At 41.8% G+C, this 19,329-nt stretch overlaps 1 protein-coding gene across 5 annotated transcripts in view; it reads left to right on the forward strand.

Moving 5' to 3' along the window:
• Positions 1-19,329, forward strand: part of CDH18 (cadherin 18) — a 625,894-nt gene that overhangs the window by 344,435 nt on the left and 262,130 nt on the right. For all 5 annotated transcript variants that reach the window (XM_053397117.1, XM_053397113.1, XM_053397118.1 and 2 more), the window contains one exon: positions 15,258-15,436. The gene's annotated coding sequence lies outside the window, so the exon portion shown is untranslated. The remainder of the gene's footprint in view (positions 1-15,257; positions 15,437-19,329) is intronic.

Genomic DNA, 19,329 nt, shown 5'->3' on the forward strand with positions numbered 1-19,329 from the left:
TAAGTAGGCATAAGATTGCAAGTTAAGGGATTTATGTGTGCCTCTGTTTTGCCCTTACACTTCTTCCTGTTTTGTATGCCTGCTGCCTTTCTCTTTGCCTGAGAGCCCCACTCTGTGCGTTTGTATTTCCCTTTATTTTTTCACAACAGCTTAACCTTCCTCCTTTCCTCTTCCTTCTTCCCACGTGTCACAATTCCTGGGAATCTTCAGAGCAGCACCCGCTTACTCCTTTCACTCCTTTTGCACATCAATGGCTCATTTAACTGTTGTCCTGTGCTATACCCCTCCTCCATGTGCAGGGATGCATGTTTAGTTTACATTTCAACAAACTTTGGAGGGTGTGTGTGCAAAGTTCAACAGTTAAATACCCCTGCATACATTGGGGTTTCCCCAGGAATGCTGTGTTGTTTTTGAATGGTCCCTTTTCACCTCCAAAGCAATAGTTCAGCATCAGGGTGACAATTACCTAAATGGAACCTCCACATGATGGTGTGCATTTTGGGGGGGAAAGTTAGAGGAAAGTTTTGGAATAAAAACCTGTGGGTATTAGATGTGGGAAGGAGAAGGTTGCTTATACAGCTCTCCTCTTTATGCATGGAAGCTAGTCTAGGAGTGCAGTGTAGGCACATAAGCCAATTTCCATGTCACTTTTCCTTGTGGGATCAGAATTTCCCCCTAAATCAGAAAGCACCCCAAACTGTGTGAAGCCAAAGGCATGAGCTGATGTGATTGGCAATCTTTTCTCCATACACTGACTTCCTGGAAGAGTGCAAGAGGGGAAAAATAGACCGCAGTGTTTGAGTCAGAACGTCATCCGTTAATAAAGCTAAAGGGATTTATTAAGCAAGAGAACAAGGAGCGTCTAATGGGAGACTGCTAAGTCTAGGACCTACATTTCCCAGGAGCTCCTGGTGTGACACGTAACTGACCTTGAGAAGGGAGCAGCCCTTCCAGATGTAGAGAGCCTGAAGAATTATGTAGGGAAATGCAGGCAGAGGCTGAATGTGGTTTGCTGTTCAGACTGTGCTAAGAAGACCTGTGCTATTGAATTGGCAGGCAGAGCAACCTGTTTGAAGACTCATGCTTTACACTGTTTTTTTCATGTACCTTTTACAGTTTGGGTGTCTGCAGGCTTCCTTGTTTTTTTACCTACCTCTATTAAAACCATCTGTTTGCTAGCCATGTCTCATAGAGGCTGCAGGGATAGTACAGAGCTTGCTAATACAAATTTAATAAATAATAATACTGAAGTGCCTTCGGCAGTTGTCTCCTGTCCTGTAGCTAAGCAAGCATGCTACTGAATCGTACTCTTATTAACTGGAAATTAAATAGGAACAATATGAGATATCGGTTGGAAGGATTTGGAGAGCTCACAGGCAGGAGTAACCAGAACCACGTGGTGAAATGGACTAGATGCAAAGGATATGGAGGAGTTTTAATTATGAGTCAAGGTCAATTGTGATCGTCAAGGTGTGGCTGTTAGGGCAATGTTATTGTCTTATAATGGGTAGATCTGGCTGTGCCTTCTACAGGTTCACATCTAAAGTGTACTGATGGGAGTAGACATAAACTTGAGGTTCCTAGAGCCAAGGATCAAGATTACACCTTGGCCCTAGGAATACAGATTGGGTGCTAAATATTTGGTTCTGTCTGGGTGGGTGTTTGCCTGGGATGAGAGGAGAAAAAAAGAGGCTGAGGTAGGGAAAGAAACATGAGTTGTGTAGAGGGGTTTTAAGCAGCCTTGACATGCTGCAAGAATATCCTGTTATTTGAGGGAACTGATACTTCTTTAAAGGCTATCATTAACTATCTAGGTGACTGCTGTTCTTCTTCCCTCACTTTCCTGATCAATGTACATTACAAATATCTTCAGTCTTTTCCCTTAATGAGTGAAATAACACTCTAAAAGGCTGTCCATAAGTCCCCTATGAGTCCGAGAAGTGCAAAGTAATATAATAACTGTATATTGTTGTTAATTTAACCCTAAACAAGTAAGTCACACCAAAAAAGCATTGTTATCTTTCTAAGCATTTTCTTTTTCCTTCTTTTTCTTTGTTAGAGTTTTGAAGTGTTTATTGGAAGGTTCGTATCACAAGACAACCACCCTCCCCCCACCCCAAATCTCTGGGTTTAGGGGAGTAGAGTGCTTCCCCCAACCAATCTTCCCTCCATCTCCCTATTTGCACTTAGCAGAACTAGAATGGAATACTGGACCTTTCAGCACAAAATCTTGTCAAGCTCAGTATTCTGGGACTTAGACTCTCTGCCCAACACCTTAGAAAAGGGGGGAGGGGAGAGGAGAAAGAGAAAACCACCACCACAAGGCTAAACATGTGTCTGTGCTTGTGTGAAAGTGTGTGCGAGAGATTTAATATTGTGTGTTATTAGAAAATAACCTCACCTGGTGTTCAGTTAACACTGGAATGAGAATATGATGTGATCTTTCTCAAATTTTTGCATGCTGATTCTTGAAATCAGGGATCAAATTTTTCTTTATATTTGAGTACAGTTAGATGCCATTTTGAATCAAGATGATGAACCGAATCTTTTAAAACCACTGATTTCAAAGCTGGACTGATTTGTGTGTGTGTTTTGTTCCTACAAATTCCTGAACAGTGCTGGGTGGCAGGCAGCAAGTACAAAATGATAACCTGTTCCACAGATTTCATGGAGAAGGATTCTAGCGTAACCATTTCCATGACAAGCTTGCTTCCCACGTGTCGAAAAGTGCCTTCTCTCCAAGGGGACCACATTCCATACCATGAACCCCTCTTGTGTTGGGCACCTTATTTTCAGTTTGTGATAACTAAGCTATACTAATCCTGTGATGAATGGTGTTGTAGACTTGGATATATAATTGCAAAGATGGCTTGAAGTAGCATAAGGTAAAGGTAAAGGACCCCTGGACTGTTAAGTCCAGTCAAAGGCGACTATGGGGTTGTGGCACTCATCTTGCTTTCAGGCCGAGGGAGCTGGCATTTGTCCACAGACAGTTTTCCGGGTCATGTGGCCAGCATGACTAAACCGCTACTGGCACACAAAGGATCATGATGAGTGCCAGAGCACACAGATACGCTGTTTACCTTCTCACCACAGCAGTACCTATTTATCTATTTGCACTGGTGTGCTTTCGAACTGCTAGGTTGTCAGGAGCTGGGACAGAGCAACAGGAGCTCACTCGTCATGGGGATTTGAACTGCCAACCTTCTGATCAGCAAGCCCAAGAGGCTCAGTGGTTTAGACCACATACACAGTGATAGTGCCATAGTTCAGCGTTGAATTTGCTTCCTAGATTGTTGTTGCTCTTCCAAGACTTTGAATTATGGTCTCCAAGTGGGAAGAACAACCTGTGTGGAAGTCTGGTCTACATCTGCCTGTTTTCATAAATGGTGAGCTCTTCAGTATCATTGGTGTTGATGTCTAAGCAATGTCTAAGCAATGCACTTCTAAACACTCATACTGGTACATTGCAGACAACCCAGTGACCATCAAATTGAGCAGTCTTCATAACTATTAACAAGATGCCCCATATTTCTCTCCTGCACCATCAAGCTAGGAAGCAAGCCAAGTACCGAATGCTGGAGCCATCACCAAACACACAACTTTGTCAGTTGCAGAGGGATCATTTTAAAAAGGATAGCCAGCCGCATTCACAGCACGACCACTACATTAGCAGAGATTGTTTGCCTTTTTAATAAAATGCATTACTGAGCATTTGTCAACACACTAGTATTATTGCATGATGCTTAACAGACCACAATTAGCACAAATATTTATACACCGTTAACCTTTGAGTGGATTTGTATTATCAGTTCCTTTAGGATTCCACATGCTTCTCTGATTGCCCCAGACTATAGAATTGTTCTCTTTGTCCATGAAGTTTTCTTGGCAGGGATACTGGAGTGGCTTGCCGGTTCCTCCTCCAGGTGGATCACGTTTGGTCAAAACTCTTCACTATGACCTGTCCATCCTGGGTGCCCTGCTCGGCATAGTTCATGGCTTCTCTGAGTTATTCAAGCCCCTTCACCACGGCAAGGCAGTGATCCATGAAGGGGATCACATGGTGCTGGAGGAGACTCTTGAGAGTCCCATGGACTGCAAGAAGATCAAACCTATCCATTCTTAAGGAAATCAGCCCTGAGTGCTAACTGGAAGGACAGATCCTGAAGCTGAGACTCCAATACTTTGGCCACCTCATGAGAAGAGAAGACTCCCTGGAAAAGACCTTGATGTTGGGAAAGATGGAGGGCACAAGGAGAAGGGGACGACAGAGGACGAGATGGTTGGACAGTGTTCTTGAAGCTACCAGCATGAGTTTGACAAAACTGCGGGAGGCAGTGGAAGACAGAAGTGCCTGGCGTGCTCTGGTCCATGGGGTCACGAAGAGTCGGACACGACTAAACGACTAAACAACAACAACATAGAAATGTTAGTACCTCTCAGAAGCACCTATTTCTCTAGCCCTTACCAACGAGTTCCACACACTAGCTTTATGTTTTTAAAATACCTATAATGCACCATTTGGTCCCAGTGCAAGGTTCATACAGAATCTATAGAACAAATTTAAACATACAGCATAAGAACTTCAACTAAAATCATTTTTTGAAACTATAGTGACCTATTACGTGGAAAACAAGGATTTTAATATTGCTTTGCAGCCAGAACGGCTTCCAAAACAACTTACATCAGATCCTTTTTTTTAAAAGAAAAGCTACTGCTTGCTTGGAGGCCTGCACCACACTTAAAGGAAAAAGGGATGAGAAGGGAAGAAGAAAAGAAATCTGTCCACCAATTCTTGCAATTTAAGTTACACAGTAGTTCTTACAATGGCCAGCTGGAATGGAAGCAATTCAGGGAGAGAAGGAGCTGATCGCTCTGCAAAGCTGATAGGGTAGCTTCTTATCTATCCCTCTGCTGTGGCGTGATGGAATGGGTTGTGGCCAGTTGATACTTGAAGGAGACAAGGATCGTCCAAAAACAGCTGGTCTCTCCACTGAGCAGATGAATAGCCCTGCTTCCCTTCTCTTCCTCGTCCGCAGCCAGGTGGAATGGATGCTGCCAGGTCAATTTTAAATGAACCGCTATAGATGGATGCCAAATGACCAAATCCCTTCAGGGAACGAAAGAGAGAAAGGTAGCTCTTTCACTTGCTGGAGTTACCATATAATTTGAAGGAGAAGACAGAAGAAGAAGAAGAAGAAGAAGAAGAAGAAGAAGAAGAAGAAGAAGAAGAAGAAAAAGAAGAGCTACTGCCACAGTGTATATTATTAAAAGTGCACCACTTCTTGTAATTTATTTTGGAATGTATTGAAAAATGGACATTTGGATTTTGTTCCCAGCTGCCAAAATAATGCATGCTCTCGAGAAAGCTATCTAGCCTGAAAATGTCTAGCTTAGACATAGGTGTGCCAGTGTGCATCTCCTAATTGACAGCCGGGTCAGAGGTTGGCACAATGCTGGAACAGTTAATGCATCTGTGGGCTCTTTATTTGTGTTGTTTTAGGATACAATCTGACACTTTGATTCATTTGGACCATGACTGGGGATATCATGATCTTCATAAAAACCAATGAGTCTTGCTCCACAGGACGATTCGGATGCTAATTATTCTCATTAATTTGTAATGAGTGTTTATTCTATTCATCGTGGAGCTTATTATATTTTAATGAGCGTTGCAACTGCCCTGCGGTGAAAAACTCCCCAACGTCTCTGTATATGTGCATAAGTGGGTGGCATTTAAAATTACGGGAATTTATCCAAAGGGTGACTTGTGCGAATAAGGCTGATGTCTTCAAAAGTATTTGTGCTCACAGTTACTTCTATATATTTTTTAATTTTTTTTAATAAATGCCATTTTAAAGCAATGTATTCTAAACATTGTTTGTTTGCAGTTGGGTGCAAAACAACAACAACAACAACAACAACAACAACCCCTTTAAGTCTGTTTACGAATGGCATAAACATACAAGTTGAAGATAGCCTGAGGGCTTCATTAATTTGAGATTTCATTGTGATCATGATAGGTGCACCCAAGTGTTTGTAGAATATTTGCATCATTATTTTTCTCTCCACATGTGTAAGAATGTCCTCTTCTGGAATACAGTATAAGTTTCCTCATTGCTCAGGTTACCAGGCTTTAGGTACTGAGAAGCTAAATGGGAACAAATTTATGCATAAAATCCTCAGCATATACTGGCCCTTTCTTTTGAGTAGCCTGGTTTAGCTATCATGGCCAAACCATTGTTGATTGGTAACCTGGGGGTTTGAGCACTTTTTCTCTCCATACAGAATTCCTCCCTCCTTTTCCCATTTTGTTAAAGCCTTGGTTTGCCAGCGTCTCCAAGTTGGTTAAACGATAGTTATTGCTACTGACAAGGAACCCCTCCTAATCCACTTTAGTCTGTGGATTAAATTTAAAATTGTTTGCTTGATTCGCATGGCACAGCAAGTTATGGTTTGAGCAAATCAGGAAAGGGAGGAGGGTGTGCATGAATACTTTGTGCTCATGATGGTCTGAATTGTACCTGCCTGTCAGAGAGATGGCAGGAGAGAGGAGGGCAATGTGGGAGAACAGCCTTGGTTTGATATGTTTTGGAGCCATATAATACATAACACTTCCTGTTCAAATGCTGTAATGTTGATATTTTTTTTGGGGGGGGGAATGGCTGCATATTGTTTCTTGCGAATTTCCCCACCCTTTAATTTTATTAAAATTCCTCTGCCCCGCAACACTTCTCTATGGTTTGTTTTTTAATTGAAACACTGATATTTCTCCTTCTTTCATTATGCATTAGTGATAAAGAAGAGGCTTTGGAATATGGTCAATAGGAAATGTCCTCAGTTTAAAAGCTCCCTACATTGGCAATTTTTGCTGATCTGGAAAATTCAGTAGGTCTCATAATTATCAAGGCTGATTAAGTACATCATGCAGAAATTGCAAATTAAGCCTATCCTTCACATTGAATATGAAATACAGTTACACAGATTTATTTTATGCCATAATGTGAAATGAATAACATCTATATGCAGCTCTTAAAAACTTCAGCTTCATCCAGGGGAAAAAAATCAAGGGGGAAAAATACAGTGACATCTATAGACCGCTGAGTGAAATCAACAATAATATTTTGGTATAATTGAATTGTGTGTGTCCCAAAATGGCATGAAAAAAGTACTCAAGCTGCTAAGCTAAACATTTACATCACTCAGTGGTTTATTGAAGTTTACCACAGTGTCTCCCATTGATCTTCACTGCAATAAAATATTATTTTGCATGTGCCAAAATTGTAGCAAAAGAGTGATTATATCGTATTCAGAACTCTAAGAATATATTGAAACTCGTAACAGGACATTCCCTACGCTGATCCAAAGTGGAATTACTTAAACAAATTGAATTTATTTATTTATTTATGTCATCTAAAAAAAAAATTAGTTTCAAGATATTAGAAGAATCCTCCTCTTCTTTTTTCTTAGGTTTTTATGTGACAAATGAATGACTGGCAGAAGTGTGGATTGTACCTGTAGGATATTTATTTATTGAATTTGTATCCCTTCTTCCTGAAGGAGCACAGGAATGGAAACAGTTCAACATTATTATTATTATTTTAAAAAATCTAAATCCATTAAAACATTATTTTAAAAAGAAAACATTTCATTTAGAGAAAAACATTTAAAGACAGTCATTCTATCCAGTAATCTTGAGGTTGTCAGGAACAGTATTCTGCAGCTGCCAAATGCCTGGGTAAATAGGGATGTTTTCAAATTACTCCTGAAACTGAATAATAAAGAAGACAGGCACATCTCATTAGGGATGGCATTCCACAACTGGGGAAACTACCACCAAAAAGGCACTGTGACAGGTCAGCGGAAACTGGGTAGCCCTTGGTGTTGGTGCCACAAACAATGTCTATAAACCTGCTTATCTACCTGTCAAGCAGCTTTCAATGTTAGTCTTTTCTAGGGGAGTGGGGAAAATAGGGCACCATGTGCCATCTATTTCATGTTTTTATGATGCCAGTGTGGCACCCACAGATGCACATGTGCCCACAGAGGCTATCTGTGGTGCCCACAAGCGCTCTTCTCTCTGCTTCCCTTGTCAAAATCAGACGTGAAATAAGCATTCTGTTGTATCGAATTGCATGGGTTGCCGCCGTGTGTGTTTGGTGCCCACAACCATTTCTCCAGAGTGCAAATGTGCCTGCAGACCTAACAAGGTTGAAGACGCTTCTGAAAACTTTGTTTTCCCCAAGCATTCCTTGATCATTGATCATTGGTTGGTGTGTTTAATAGTGGCTGGTTCATTGGAAAGCGCAAATAGCATTCTTTTATTTTATTGTGCTGTTTTATGTTTTCTTATTCATTGTATGGTTTGATCCTTTGGTAACACCGCTTTGAATTTATAAAATGTGCCACTTAATGTTTTGTGACTTTGCAGTTTTTGAGGGCATTTGTAGAGAGGAGAAGAGAGGGAATAAAATGGGTACAGCCCTGAGTTTTAAAAATAAATAAATAAATAAATAAATAAATAAATACATACATACATACATACATACATACATACATGTAGCAGCAGTTTTGGGAGATCCCTGGCCGCGCTGGGGCTAAATAGCCCAGGCCACTCCCCCCAAGCCAGCCGATTGGCTGGCCAGGGGATGACGTGCCCGGGGATTCCCTCAATCATGCGGAGGCTGAGGGCCAGCCCCCACCCACGTGGAGGGGGCGTGAAGCCTGCAACTCCACCTCCTCTCAAGCTTGGAAGTGGCTTTCCAGAACAACTGTTTGACCTGCAGTTTGTGCTTTTTTAGGCCTTATCTTGTTCCTAGTGAAAGGATTTAAAGTTCCTTTGACTTCCATTCCACCACCCCAGTTGCTGATTAGTTACATGGGTAGAATTGGCCAATCAAGAATCATGCAGTGTGTGAGATCATGTGCTGTACACAAGCTAGCTGTTGGATTTTACCACATCAGGAATGGGAGACCAGTGTCCCTCCCTATATTGGAAGACTCCATCTCCCATCAGTCCCAGCCAGCATGGCCAATGGTTATCAACGATGGGAGCTGTAGTCTAGCGTCGTAAGGAAGTCTACATGTTCTCCATCCTTAAGCTATGGAATGATGTCATTGAGGTGATGTAATGAAAATTGAAAAATTAGGGCAGTATAAATTATTGAACTCACCTTTTCACAAGCTGTGCCAAAATAATTGCCCCCCAAAAACCCCCGCCCCAATTTTTGACACTGCTGAATATGTTCATGAAAAACAGGACTATAAGCTAAGCTCTCACTTTATGGACAATGTTGGTTCTTCATTTCAAATGGAAATTGGTTCCTCGAAGGTTTAATGCCATTCAGCTTGAGATGTCTCAAAAATAATGTTATCGAGTGATTCCCAAAGGCTGCATGAGTCTGGTATCCTAATGTTTATTCAGTCTGATACTCTCCAGTTTGTCATTTTTTCCAGCCCGGAAGGCCACGTAACTCTAATTGCCTACAGGCATGAGAGATTAGTTTCTTTCTTAGAAGCAAAATTAATAGGTATTTTGAAGTGCCTCCATTTTGTTTTAAAGCTTCCCTTGAAAGCACAGTGTGATGAGTTAGAGATTTCTTTTCAGGCACCTACCAATATATATCCCTTATTCTTTATTTTAAAGTGATATCTCTTTTTGCTGGAGTTGCTAAATCTGAGAGCAAATCATTTAGCTCTTTTATGTGAGGGAGCTCAGGCAAGCTGCAGCATTATTTTGGCTTTTGAAGGCCCCTTTACACAAAGTATTCCTTAGCTTCTTTTATGTCCCACTTACTAAAATCTTAGTATGAAAACCTAAGTGAAAAGCATACAAGTTTTCTCCTAAAATAGGAATGTTTTCAGAATGCTGCTTTTCCTCCTCCGCTGCTCTTAGGTCTGAGAGAAAACGGACTCCCCAAATTCTCTCTTATCCAGTCCAGGAGTATTCAGTTATTCAGTTCCTCCAGGGGAGACCCTCCAAATGTCCCTATTTTCCAGGGACAATCCCAGATTTACAGAAGCTGTCCCAGTTTCTGATTTCATCTGAGGATCTCCCACCTTTCCTTAGGACATCCTTATTGGAGGGTATGGTAGGATGTCCCTATTTTCATCAGAGAAATGTTGGTGTTATGCAAGCCCTGAGCCAAGGAGATAAGTAACTATACAACCTTTAGAAGACATCCAAAGGCAGCCCTCTATAGGGAAGGTTTTTTTTTTTAAAAAAAAACCATTTGTTGTGTTTATATATATGTTCCAAGCTCCCTAGAGTGGCTGGGGCAACTCTGTCAGATGGGGGGGGGGGGTTGTAAAGGTAAAGGGACCCCTGATCACTAGGTCCAGTTGTGGCTGACTCTGGGGTTGCGGCGCTCATCTCGCTTAACTGGCCGAGGGAGCCGGCGTACAGCTTCCGGGTCATGTGACCAGCATGACTAAGCCGCTTCTGGCGAACCAGAGCAGCACATGGAAATGCCGTTTACCTTCCCGCTGGAGTGGTACCTATTTATCTACTTGCACTTCGAACTGCTAGGTTGGCAGGAGCAGGGACCAAGCAATGGGAGCTCACCCTGTCGCAGGGATTCAAACCACCGATCTTTTGATCTGCAAGTCCTAGGCTTTGTGGTTTAATCCACAGCGCCACCAGCGTCTGGGGTGTGTGTGTAGAATTAATAAAATTATTATTATGGAATAGAACATCCATATTTTCATCAGAGATATGTTGGAGGGTATGCTCTCACTCAAAGAGGATAAAATAACACTCCTGCAATACACTCAGCATGGTTCCTATTAGGGGCATTCCGAGGTAGGGGCGGTGGGGGGGGAGCAACCAGGTGCCATTCCAAAGGGGGGTGACAAAACGCTGACCCCCAATCGGTGGCATCCCCCGGGCCATGCTCTGCTTGCCACACACACCCCGGGACCTGTGCCACTGCCCCTGGGATGCACGCCCCCTGGCTCCTATGCTGCCACAGGAAACAGGAAGGGGGGCTGGATAAGCATAGTCTATTGATATTCTGCCACTGGCCACAGCCAGAGTGGCTTTGGGGAGTTGCCTGAAGAAGGCTCCCAGCAGGGAAGCAAGGAGAGCATTCCCCCAATCTCTGCAGAGGTACTGTCTCTGGGCATGTCATTTTCCTGCAATATTGCTCTGGGCTACTCCCTCCTTCCCTCTTTCTGAGGCTTATCTTTATACTTCTAAGGAGATATTTTAAAGCAGTTCACAACCCACATTAAAACATCACATAAAGTATCACAAAATAAAACATTACAGAATAAGATTGAATATAAAATATACCTCCAAATCAACACAATTAACAGAAAAATACAATATTCTCTTAAAGTTTTTTGTTTTGTTTTTTTAAAGCATTACGGAGGAGGTCAAGTATAAAATACAGTGTTACCTCGGTTTATGAACTTAATCCATTCCTGAAGTCCATTCTTAAACCGAATCCATTCTTAAACCAAGGCACACTTTTCCTAATGAGGCCTTCCACTGTTCGGATTCCGTTTGTAGACCGAGGTAAAGTTCGCAAACCGGAACCCTACTTCCAGTTTTGCGGAATTCGTAAACCGAATCATTCGTAAACAGGACTGTTCTTAAACTGAGGTACCACTGTATACATTTCACGCAGCAGAATTATAAAAAAAGTAGTACCATAAACATTTCAAAATAAAGCATTGCTAAAGGAGGTAAAATAGCCATTCCAATCTTGTTTTAAAATTGCTCTGAATTCTTCCACAAACTAAATTAGTAATGTCTTCATAGAAAACCTTGTCATTCATGCATTACTGAATAACTGTGTGTGTGTGTGCACGTGCTTGTGCGCGCTTGTGCATGTGTGTGTAAAGACAGCTTCTACGTCCCTTGACTTCTCCACCACAAAATTAAAAATAATCCAGCCTGTTAGTAAAAAGGTTTATAGTAAAAGTTGATTGACAGAGGAAAAGAAGGTATTGTTTATAATGCATTTTCAATTGCTTGCTTGCAAGACATTTTGTGCAACTGCAGAAAATAATATCCATTCGTTAACATTTGCTACCTGATGATGTCCTTGGAAACATTGGTGTGATCTAGTTTCACACATGCATGGAACTCCCATTGCTGGTTGCTGCAGATGGGGGTTGCAGGATATATTTATGTGCCATTACTAATAATTGAAGGACGCTGTGCACACTCCTTGGGGCCATAACATTAGTGGATCATGACCACTATACTGAAGGAATGAAATGGGCACCAAAATTTAGGGATACAGAACTATAAATGCTGAAAAACCATTGCAGATGTGAAAATGGCTATTGTGGCCTTCTGCTTCGTCAATGGCTTCCAACCCCATAGAAATGTTCCCTTAACTTCTGAGCCCCTCTAGATGCTTTCTTTTTTTTTTTTTAATATTTTTATTAAACAGTTTTTATAGCCACACAAACAAAACATAACAACAACAAATACATAAACAAACAATAACAGAAAAAAACAAAAAACAAGTATCATTTCATATCCTAATTTCTTAAACCTTTCTTCCTCGACTTCCTCATGCCTCCCTTTTCTGTATTCCAGATTCTAATCAATTACTCAGCAAATCTTCTCTTATTTTACTTTAAATTTAAGCTAATCTTCCTTATTCTCCTTGTCTTAACCATTGCTAATAGTAACCATTTACTTTCCAGTCCAACATCATTCTAACTTTCATTAATTTTGTAGTATTTCTTTAGATAGTCCTTAAACTTTTTCCATTCTTCTTCCGCTGCTTCTCTTCCCTGGTTTCGGATTCTGCTCGTCATTTCTGCCAAACCCATGTAGTCCATCACCTTCATCTGCCATTCTTCCAGTGTGGGTAGATCCTGTGTCTTCCAGTACTTTGCAATGAGTATTCTAGCTGCTGTTGTAGCATACATAAAGAAAGTTATATCCGTCTTTAACACCCCTTGGCCGACAATGCCCAAGAGAAAGGCCTCTGGTTTCTTAGTGAAGGTATATTTAAATACCTTTTTAAATTCATTATAGATCATTTCCCAGAATGCCTTAATCTTCGGGCACGTCCACCAAAGGTGAAAAAATGTACCTTCCTTTTCTTTGCATTTCCAACATTTATTATCAGGCAAATGGTAAATCTTTGCAAGCTTGACTGGGGTTATGTACCACCTATAAATCATTTTCATAATATTTTCTCTTAAGGCATTACATGCCGTGAATTTCATCCCGGTGGTCCACAACTTTTCCCAGTCAGCAAACAAAATATTATGACCAATGTCCTGAGCCCATTTAATCATAGTTGATTTAACCGTTTCATCTTGTGTATTCCATTTCAGCAGCAAATTGTACATTTTTGACAGATTCTTAGTACTGGATTCTAACAATTCAGTCTCCAATTTTGATTTTTCCACCTGGAAGCCAATTTTACTGTCCAATTTAAACACTTCATTTATTTGGTGATAGTGCAACCAATCTCTCACCTTCTCTTTTAATTTCTCAAAACTCTGCAATCTCAGTTTGTCCCCTTCTTTTTCCAAAATTTCCCAATATCTTGGCCACTTCGACTCCATATTTAACTTTTTAACTGCCTTAGCTTCCATTGGCGACAGCCACCTTGGGGTTTTGTTTTCCAGCAAATCTTTATATCTGACCCAGACATTTAATAGTGCTTTTCTGACAATATGGTTTTTAAAACTTTTATGTGCTTTAACCTTGTCATACCACAAATATGCATGCCACCCAAAAATATTGTTAAAACCTTCCAAATCCAAAATGTCTGTGTTTTCAAGAAGCAGCCAATCTTTTAGCCAGCAGAAAGCTGCCGCTTCATAGTACAGTTTAAAGTCTGGCAGGGCAAACCCCCCTCTTTCCTTTGAATCCGTTAATATCTTAAATTTCACTTGATGCTTTCACTTGATACTGGCTGCATTTGAATGTTCAGGCCTCCCTGTAATACTCAGCATGTGTAGTAATTTTGACCCATACAGATGTATTTATACTGTAATGAGGTTTAATTAAATAGTGAAAAACTCCACCGGCTGCATCCAGGCAGATTTCTAAGTCTCTGTTGGTGACCGAGTTACTTTGACACATTGTCTTGGTATATTTAATCAGTGTCCAAACTCAAGATCATTGTATGAGTGGGTCGTGTGTGCACACACACTCACACAGGGGTAAGTTTTCCTATTTACCTGATGAACTGCAAGCTGAGTCATTGGGGTCTAAGAAAGCAGTGGCAAAATTGGTGGGGAGTTTTCATTCAGGGAGGACTGAGAGAATAAGGAAGACAAATGAATACATGTGAAATTTCTTGGAGGTGCTCTGAAATCCTCCCTCCCTTCCCCTCCCTGTCTGTAGCCATTTTATTTTCTTAGAGGTCAGAATAATGCAGCATATTTTATCTCCTGCTTGGTTAAGTAAGAATTCACCTATCTCAAATATGCATGTATGTACTCCCTATCAGAGTAATTATGTCAAGGACACTGAGCTAATTATTTGACAGCACTTGTGAGGAGTTCCTGGGCATGTACTCTTTATCTGCAGCAGTGTTGACTACTGTATAGTGTTGCGCTCATAAAACCTTATCAGAGGAGCTTGAAGTACTTTTGACATGCAAGAACAAGCCCTGAAGCCACACTTGTGTTGGATTACACTTTAGAAGCCTATTAGTTATTGTGGATGTTGGTATCTTTTTTCCCCCCGTTTAGGAATTTAAATATTTCTCTCCGTGTGTCATTTATAACTCTGAAAGATCCTCTACACAACACTGATAGCTCAGTATATTTACAAAATTTCTGGTTCATCATGATCTATATTATAATCTGGCAATATGCTGTTCATTGGCATGCACTTATTTTCCATTTGCAAGGTAAACTAGAGCTATTTTTGTTGTCAGAGTAATTTAACATATGCATTACTTAATCTCTGAATTTTGATAGTTCTATAGAAACCTGCTCCTAATTCGAATGAAAAACAGGCAGACTAGACCTGTAGCCTAGACTTTGACTTGACAGTGGCTCTTGAGGATCTGACAGAGATCATTCATATCATCTGCTACCTGGTTTTATTTTAACTAGTGATGCCATATATTGAACTGCAGAAAATTTGCAGGCACTGCCATCAAGCTGTAGCCCCTTTCTTCCCAGCTTTCCATATGGAAGTGAACTCTCCTAAGTTTTTATATTCTTTCTCTGTTTCCTTCCCCTTAACCTTTTTTCTTTTTAAACTATGCAGCAGCTGCTGCTGTTCTAGAACAGCATTTTACTTAATTTTATTTTTTTGTTTCCAGGGAGAAGAATACATACTGTCATTTCCTTGCAACTGAGATATGTGCTTCTTGGTCACTGAAAAATTGGATATGTTGACTGTCATCTCTATGACTTGAGGTCTTCAACAAATTTCACTTGACCCTTCTGGGCAAAGGCCAATCAACTACCACCTGGCTGAGTAGTGACTCGGAAGATTGTGGTAAGTTGTGGATCTTGTCAAAATGGTATGGCTTGATTATGTTTGTGGATCTTGTCTAAATGGTAAATGTGGGAGCATGAATCAAAATAAATTTTAAGCCACTTTTATGCAAGAGCTTTGGTGCAATTTAAATGTATGTGGCATCATCTATGAACATGATTCTGTATAGGTTTCTCCTATAGGAGAACCAATGTGGTGTAGTGGTTAAGAGTGGTAGACTCGTAATCTGGTGAACTGGGTTCACTTCCCCACTCCTCCACATGCAGCTGCTGGGTGACCTTGGGCCAGTCACACTTCTCTGAAGTCTCTCAGCCCCACTCACCTCACAGAGTGTTTGTTGTAGGGGAGGAAGGGAAAGGAGATTGTTAGCTGCTTTGAGACTCCTTAGGGTAGTGATAAAGCGGGATATCAAATCCAAACTCCTCCTCCTCTTCTTCTCCAAGGGCTCACACTTTAAAAATGATGTACAGTATTGCACTATGCTGACCTGGCATATTGGTGAATGGTGCATTAGTAGAAATGGAACAAAATCTTCTGACATTCATCATCACATCAGAATGATTATGTGGGTGCAGTCCTGTAAGCAAGAGTAATGCCAGGCATGGATGTCAATCTGGTCGAAAAACATCCATGTGTATTATAATTATTCTTAATTAAATTACTCAGTGTTTGATAACTGATAGATGAACATTTGAAGCAAGTGCACAGAAAATTATTGCCTTTGAGGTGACAGCAGGTGATTTGTAAATGCTATCTGTGGTGCTAGATCCATAATGGCTCAACCAGGCGTACATTTGATATTTTACTTGTCAAGTGATGAATGTGTGACTGTGTTGACCAGGCTTTTGTGTTCCAGAATACTGGGTGCCAAGGTCACCAGGACTTCATTATGCAGACCATTTGCATTCTGTAGCTGAGGAGTTGCCAGCCTGGCAGTAGCAGGCACCATGGGACCTGCAATGACATTCTTTCTTTTTTTAGAGTATGTTTCTAGCCCTCCTAGAAAGAAAGTTATGAAGCAAGATGTGCAGGCAACCTTCTAAATGATTTCTGCAAAAAGCGTAAGCTTGGCTGGCCCCACCAGTCAGCATTTTTAGTCAAGTGGTGATTGAATAAGTTGTTTGGACACCAGGCAATGGCAATCCTCAGGACCCCAGGTAGAAATTCAACAGGTTCAACCTTTCCCCATATAGAAATACATTAGTGGGGAAAACTTCACCATTGTACTCTCTCTCCTATTTTGTGTTACGCCATCATCCCCATGGCAGACATGTTGTGGCTGGTGCCGCACTCTAAAAAGGTTCGTGATACCTGCTGTAGCATTTAGGAAGTTTATGATTTCGTGTGGTTTAGGTGTGACTTTTGGATGTAAATCCTGGCCTTGGGTTTGCCGATCAAAAGGTTGGCGGTTCAGATCTCCGCTATGAAGTGAGCTCCCGTTGCTCGGTCCCAGCTCCTGCCAACCTAGCAGTTTGAAAGAACACCAGTGCAAGTAGATAAATAGGTACCGCTCCAGCGGGAAGGTAAACGGTGTTTCCGTGCTCTGCTCTGGTGTCGGTGTTCCATTGCGCCAGAAGAGGCTTAGTCATGCTGGCCACATGACCCGGAAAAACTGTCTGCGGAGCGGACAAACGCCGGCTCCCTCGGCCTGTAAAGCAAGATGAGCACTGCAACCCCAGAGTCATTGTGTGGCGAGTTCCCGCCTCCCCCCAGTGGAAATAAAGACACATGACACAGACATTTAAGGTTAATGGGCTAAATATGGCCACAACTTTATTGGTTACAGGTGATGAGCGGTATTGGCTTAGGCATTGGTCCTAACTGACTATCCGGCTTCAGCCTGTTTGCTTGAAGTCCGGGAAGGGTTAACCACCAGTAGGGGGATTCCTGCTGATGCACATCAACTAGGAACTCCCCCAGGGTCACCCCTCCAGGGCGTGCCTTAGGCCCTCACCTCCATAGGCTTCAGACAGGGCCACGCCCTCCGGAATCCTTTATCGGACTATCCTTCAATATGTGGGGGAGGTGATGGTGCTTCCTCCCCCCTTCCATCTACATAACAATACCAATGCCTCACCTCCACTTGAGCAAAAGCTCACCGCCAATACCCTCAAACCTGCAACCAATCCCTAATCCCAGCCATCATATCCGGCAGCCACACATTGTTTCCCACATTGGAAAGATGTACGCCATCCTCTCGGTAGAGGGCCACTTAGCTGAACTGGATGTTGGGGTGGTCAAGGACCCAACCCCCCAGAGCTGCCACTCTACACACCACCAAATGTACCAAAAGCTTCCTGGGCTTTGTTTATCGCAATAGGGCACCGACAGTCTCATACCGCTCCAGCGGGAAGGTGAACGGTGTTTCCATGCTCTGCTCTGGTGTCAGTGTTCCATTGCGCCAGAAGAGGCTTAGTCATGCTGGCCACATGACCCGGAAAAACTGTCTGCGGAGCAGACAAACGCCGGCTCCCTCGGCCTGTAAAGTGAGATTTGCTCTCCAACCCCAGAGTCATTCACGACTAGACTTAACTGTCAGAGGTCCTTTTACCTTTACCTGGTTGTTAGAATACTAGTCCTCAAAGCATTTAACTTTTTCGCCCCAGTCAAAAAATGCTTAAAACTGCCGCCCACAGGCTGTTGGCAGTTTTCAAACATCCTTGAGACTGCAGTGAAAATAATTGAGGAAAATTCTGAATAACCAAACATACACTGGCAAACCAACCAATTCTTTAGATTAAATTTTAAGTAAAACCTGCCTTGCCTTTCCAGCTGCAGCGGAAGCTCCAAAGAACCCCCTGGCTGTTTGGACAATTATTTCCCATGTGGGCTTATAGCTTTATTGAATTGCAGCCACAAAGGACAAATACACTTGACTTTTTTATATATATAATTCAGAAGCTCTTCAAGTACCTTCTCATGTGGTGGCCTTAAGGTAGGAATAATGCAATAGTTGGCAAAGAACAAGAGAGCTGCAATAATTGCCACAAACACACACATATGGTAGGGCTTAAGCTGGTGGAGCTAATGCTGTTTTTCATTGTTTTCATTGTTATTATCTGCATATATATATATATATAGAGAGAGAGAGAGGGCATGTTTTAATTCTATTAATGTTTAATGCTTTTTAAAGGACTGTTTCTAGCTTTTCTTACTTTATTTGTAAGCTGTCTTGAGTCCTTGTCAGAGCAGAGGTGGTCTTAGGGTAGCTCAACCGGTTTGGCTGCACTGGGTGGTGTGCTGCAGGGGGCACCACAACAGTGTTGTAGAATGGGATGCGAGAGGTGGAGGCAATTTTAGCATTGCACAAGGTGAAATTTGAAAACCTGAAGTCTGCCACTGGTCGGGGGGAAAGGCAGGCTATATATAAAGTAATAAATAAAGTACACTAGTTACTTAGAATCATGGAATTGTAGAGTTGGAATGGACCCTGTGCATTATCTAGTCCAACCCCTTGCAATGCAAGAATCTCAACTAAAGCATCCCTGGCAGAGGTCCATCCAACCACTGCATAAAAAGGCTAGTCCACCATCTCCTGACGCAGACCGTTCCACTGTGACATATATTATAGTAACAGTAATAATTGAAGTGCTTGAAATCTACGGAAACTGGTAAAAAGTCTTCTTGAGTCATCTGTAGTAAACACAATGGACTTGTTCATTGTTAACCCTGGTGGTTCCTTTGCTTATAAGAAGATGCAATAGACCAGACATGTTCAACCTGTCGACCACGATCAACAGGTAGATCCCTGGGTGCTCCTGGTAAATCACTGTCGATCATGGGACCCTTATCGATTGTGGGATTAAAATAACGGTCGAATGAATGTTTCCAACTCCCGACCCCCATCTCTGTTCCTCTGTGGCGTAATGTGTTTGCGTGTTTTGCGTTTGTCG

The sequence above is a fragment of the Podarcis raffonei genome, chromosome 7 (genome assembly GCF_027172205.1).
Source record: "Podarcis raffonei isolate rPodRaf1 chromosome 7, rPodRaf1.pri, whole genome shotgun sequence".
Taxonomy (NCBI): domain Eukaryota; kingdom Metazoa; phylum Chordata; class Lepidosauria; order Squamata; family Lacertidae; genus Podarcis; species Podarcis raffonei.